Source organism: Perca fluviatilis, chromosome 2, assembly GCF_010015445.1.
Source record: "Perca fluviatilis chromosome 2, GENO_Pfluv_1.0, whole genome shotgun sequence".
In the NCBI taxonomy this organism is placed as follows: domain Eukaryota; kingdom Metazoa; phylum Chordata; class Actinopteri; order Perciformes; family Percidae; genus Perca; species Perca fluviatilis.
Window position 1 is genome coordinate 35,775,462 of NC_053113.1, and position 6,000 is coordinate 35,781,461.

Sequence of the window (6,000 nt, forward strand, 5' to 3'; positions counted from 1 at the left end):
GCACGGTGCTGGACTTATAGTTCAAAAGGGTTGTACTTAGTGTTGTCATTGATTCATAGGTGTGTTTTGGGCATAACGTGCAATAAACCAATCAGAGTGTCATCTCCCATAAGCCTTTAAAAGCCAGGCGTGTTTGTACCTTGGCGCATTGCTATTATGATGGCGGATTTGCACCATAATATTACATTTATTTGTAATCTTCCGCATTTTGCGTTTGTGTGCTGCTGCGCTTCCCTGCGTGTGTGTAACAAGCACAGTGTGCGCGCGCCGTGCATAAGCCTAGACGCATTTTACTAATTTGCTGTTAAAATAACAATGAAATACTGCGCTATTGACTTAAGACCAGGTTTTTGTTGGTCAATGGTGCGATCACTTCCCGCTGGCCTCAAGATAGCAATACGCCAAAAATTCACCTGAACACACCTCCCTGTAAGACCAGCACGCCCATGGGCGCAAAGATGGGCGCAGGTGCATTTGCTATTCAAACGATGTGGGCGCTGGACGGGAAATTGACAACTGCATCGGTCTTAAACTAGCAAAGACACTTGCTTGGGTGCAAGATAGGGCCCTATAGCTTTAAGTAACATTTTGAATTCAGGGCTTTTACTTGTAACAGAGTATTTGTAGACTGTGATAGTTCTACTTTTACTTAGTTGGAGGATCTGAGTATTTCTTCCACTGCTGCGTATGGATAAGCAAATATTTCCTGTGCAGAGTGAGGCCTGTCGGGCCTCTGTGAAGAATAACTGGACCATGGCAGCCCACAACAAGTGTCTGTTATCAAAAAGTGCAATGCTACCTTCTCATCACCACACACACATGGGAAAATGAACCAGACAGGAAATCACTGTAAATTGAAAGAGGCCACATTTGAAATGAGATGCAGTTTAATGACGAGCCAAAGCAATTGGTTTCATTAACTAATTTGCACACTGAATTATTCAAATAACAAGCAGGGAAGAATGATGGCTTGTGTTTGTGACCCTAATTATCAAAATACTTCATTAGCAACATGCACTGTCCTGGTATGCTGGCCTCATCATGTTAGTCATGTCGGCAAAATAAACCCTTGGGAGGTCTACCAGAATGACATCATGTATAGGCTACAATGCTCCAGTGTTTCACTGAGCATGCGTTCACATATTTTCAGCATTCCCAAAACCTCGGTAGTTTGTTTATAATCGCCCTGGTATCCAGACATCATTGTGCTATAATTAGGACATAAAGATGAGACAGGCAAAAATAGAGTCTTTGTTCATGCACTGGTCAATTTTGAGATTTTGGGCTATTTTTGCGTCCATAACATGTCTTCTTTCAGACTAGTGGAAAGAAAACAACCAAAATACACATTAAGGTGTTTATTTCACTACACTTTGTCTATTTGCATCTGTAGATTTCTCCTAAATTCACCAAACGTTGGCATTAGATCATGCCTCATTTGCATATTTAAACATACAATTTCGGAAAAATTGTAATACAAAAGAAAAATGTCTTACTGTAAGTAATAAACTGCAGAAGTTTCGTGATGATATTTATTAATTAACATTTTTTACTCTATTAAAAACGTATGGAGCTTTACAGTACATATAGGCTTTATTAGGCCTTCTCAAAATGAGTCTCCCCTCCCCCCCATTCAGTAGCACTTACATACTCCAACCTCTCTCCAACCAAAGGTTTTTACAGAGGGGTTTGTTTATGTATCATTCATAGTTGGATTTATATAACATTTTATTTCTAAAAACATGGTGAAAGTTTATTTTTTCATGGCTGTTGGCAGTATTTTATGATTTATGGAGTGATGAAAAGAGATATCAAAAATGCTCTCTGTAAAAACCTTTGACTCTAACATGTCAACAAAATGAAACAAGAATTTTGAATATTATCCAATGTTTTTTTTCAATTTCTGTTCTGTAAATGTATCCAAATTAGCACATATTTAATAAGATAACTCCTCACTGGGATATCAAAACATACAACTTCAGAAAACTTATTTAAAAAAAAAAAAAGTCTTAGTGTGGGGTAGTTTCATGATGATATCTTTTAAGCTGCAGACACACCAACCAGACTGCCGACCCTCAGCAGAAAAGGCAGTTGGGACTGATCAGTCTCCCCGAGTTGGTCAAAAAAGTGCCTCGGAACACACCAAAATGACGAGACTTAATACATCTCCATAACAGCAGGCGGCGCTAATCTGTATTGTCGCCCCAAAAAATGAAAACCGGCAGCTGATTGGACGAATGCGTCACGTGGGTCTGGCTTCTCCGGTAATTCAAAGCCAGACTGTCGTGGCGGCTTGTTCAGAATACGATCTCATATTGTACTAAAATAGTTCTCCAAAACTTGTCTTTGAAAACATTTTAAGCGAGAAATAGGCCATGCAGTTGCTGAATCTGTCTTCATTTCAGATCGACAAAGGTCAGTTTAAAAGATTTTCGTCAGATTTTGAGAGACTCTAGTCACGCTCATTCCGCTCCCCGTTTCCGGGTTAGCACTCCACCAATCAGATGGGTTCATTTGAGTCCGACCGCCAGCAGTGCCCGCCCCGCCGATTATACATGTCAAATCGGCCAAAATGAAGGACGACGGCCCCTCGGACGGACGACGGCACGGAACACACCGAACAGACTCGAGTCACTGATCTCGCTAGACTGTCTGTCGACCGATTATCGGCTCTGTGTCCGGGCCTTTAGGTAAAATGTGTACCCTATTCAACGTAGTGTATCCCCTTAAATCTCCAGAAAATATTTCTCTCTCCCGCGTTCTACCCCAGGGACAAACACAGTCACAAGCCATTTAAATGTGTGTAGAGTCAGTTAATCCGAAAGGACAAAAATCAAGATCAAACTTTTTGGCAAACTTCTTTTCTTTTAATGTCTCACTGTAAACCCAGTTTTAGTTGTAATTAAACTTTTTAGCAAGTATGTAGTGCACAAATCATATTAAACAGAGATAACTAAGGATGTTAAGTTTCTGTATGGGAGGGGCGGGGTCATTTGAACTGTTCTGTGCTGAAGCGATGCAAAGGCTCATGGGGAAAAAATATATATGTTCTGAACGGTTTCTATCCTACTTAAAGTGTGTTTTAATAATGTTCTGTTAATGTTTTGGGTGTGCATTTATGTTTCCTGGGTTTTAGTTTTGTTTTGATATAGTGTTCATGTTTATCTACATGTATTGTTGTACCATAACCGAGACCCGGGTGGGGACTGATGGTGTGTTTAATGTCACACACAGACGAGAAACAGTAACTCTGACTTCTGAGTCCTCTCACGCAGCTCATTACATTAGAAAACTTCAATTGATGTTGATTGTTTTCCTTCCTCTTATTCATAAAACATTTGTATTGAATACATAAATGTTCAGTCATAACATCATTAAGGCAAAGAAACACTATTTATATGAAGAAATGAATTCTTTAGTAGTGGTAAATAGCCTAGTGCTTTATGTTTGTTATGTTTCTTTGCATGTTTAACTCATTTTAGACAACATGAAATTATTTATGTTTCCTAATGATTTTTGGTAATGACTGCTAATGTAAACTTGATTTGTCTACTGCATCAACTTAACGACCTGTGTTAACACAACCTAACCTGTAAAAACTAAAGCAATTTGGAGGGCAGTGGTGGCATAAAGGTTAAAGAAGTGAGCTTGTGACCGGGAGGACGTCGGTTCAATCCCCAGACCAACAGGATCAAATCTGGGTGGGCGGAAGTGAAAGAGCAGCGCTTGTCCCTCCCTCATTACCACCACTGAGGTGCCCTTGAGCAAGGCCTTTAACTGCTCCAGTGGAGCTGCTCAGTGACCAGCAGATCAGACTGTGGTTGTACTGGGCAGCTTCCAGGTATGAATGTGGAACTGTGTGAATGTGATCAGGGCGTTCCTGCAAAGAGAGGTTTCCTCTCAGTGAACCTTCCCTGAATAAATAAAGGTTAATAAAAAAAAATTAAAAATGAAGGCAACAGATTTCTAGTAAAGTCAACTAATTCGGGATAACAGTGTATGAGCCAGCACCTCACTTCAAAGTTTTAGGGTTTAACTGCAGACAACAAAACTACCCTGTTCATCTGTGTGGACATCAGTGTTACAAAAAGCACCTAAATCTGATGGCTTTATGAATGTTTCATAGAATTTTAATAGAAAAACAACAATTGCAGCACAATGTATTAAGTATAACTACACAGTCCTTCCAGAAAAATGCAGAGTTTTGTTGTGATTGTTGCGGGCAAAAATCCTTGATTATGCGTGGCACGTTTTCTTAAAAAATGCGATGGAATACGCAGGATATTTAAGCAATTTTATGCGATGAAATTGCGGGAACTTGCAAAAATTGCAGTTTGATGAAAAAGAGAAAAAAAAGTGATTCCCCCAACACCCTGCTTTTCGATGATGTGCACGTCAGTTCATAACGTTCCCATGGCAACAGGGGAAAATGGCTGCTCTTGTGTGAAGTAAACGCAACATTTTTCAACTTTCTGCTAAGATATGTGTGACTTTTTTTGAAACGAAAAAATATTCCCGCATATTTTGCGCGGAAATCGGCAAATTTATGCAGCGAAAGTGCGGCGTATTTGAAAAAATACCCGCATTGAATTATGCGGTCGCATAATCGCGTTTTTCTGGAGGGACTGACTACAGCACAAAAGAAAGGTAAAAAAGGGGCTCTTGTGAAATTCTGTTTTAATAACACATACCATCAATACCTTTTTTTTTTTGTTGCTCAAAATCATTCTGTGCATATTTCATAGTCTCAGAACAGTAACTTCCTGAACACTTAATGGGTTTTTTCTGTATTCAATGAGTAACATATAATTGTAAAATATTCTCCAAAACATTTCCATGTGGAAAGTAAAAGACGTAAGGGCAGGTCATCTGCATTGACATGGTGAGCCACGCTGGCCTTTGCTCAGCCCTCTCATCCTCTGACTGGCCTCCAGATACTCCTGTAGTCATCGTCGACCTGACCTTTGGTTTGATGTCTTCCAGCTGGATGTCCAGTGGCAGGCTTTAAAGGTGAGATAAAGCAGTGGAGGCTGCTGGCGGATATGAGTTGACTTTTGCTGTGAAACCTAGTTCTTCTTAAGCCCTGCTTGCAATGCTATGATAGAGCTTAGTACAATTATTCCATTCAGTAGTACTTTCAACATGAACAGGCTTGAGCTAATGCTTCAGTAGATTCATGCTGATAAGGTGCAAAAATACACTCCACCATGCTGTTTTGGTAAAGTTCATGGTCGGTAAGTCACCATGATCTCAAGTCCACCAATATGTATGAAGATTGTTGCTGCTTTTAAAAGAAAACTACTGCTTCATCTTGGTGGCTAATAGACATCCAATGTGAGGAATCTTAGGTTAGCATGTTAGCATGCTAACACTGGCCAATTAGTGCTAAACACAAAGTACAGCTGAGGCTGATGAGCATGTCATTCATTTTTCACATATTTAGGCATAAACTAGTCTCGCATTGCCAGACCTTCCTCCACAGCGCTGCGGAGGAGGGTCTGGCCAGTCCACACCACATTCCAGGATGGGAGAAAAAGGTGATCTGGTTTATTGGCATTTCTTTAAACCAATCACAATCGTCTTGGGCGGCGCTAAGCGCCAGACACAAAGGCGGGTGCCTCTGCAAAATAGCCTCGGGAAGGAACATGTTTTGGTGGAACGTGTACGTTCAAAGGTTGTTTTAGTCATGCAACAGAAAAAAAACCTCAGATTGGAAAGATAGTCTAGCTAGCTGTTTGGATTTACCCTGCAGAGACCTGAAGAGCAGTTAACCATAGTCTTCATTATGGACAAGAATTTAGAATGCCAACACAAAGAAAGTGGAAGTTAACAGACATCTGGCCTAAAAAGAGGGACATCCGGCGGAATTTCAGGCGGCACCTGAACAATCCCGGAAGTGGAACGTCGTCGATATAGACTTGTCACAAACCAACAAAAGTATTGGACAAATAAAAAATTTGGCCTGATGATGGCCCTAGATGAAAATGTAATGGCAATCCA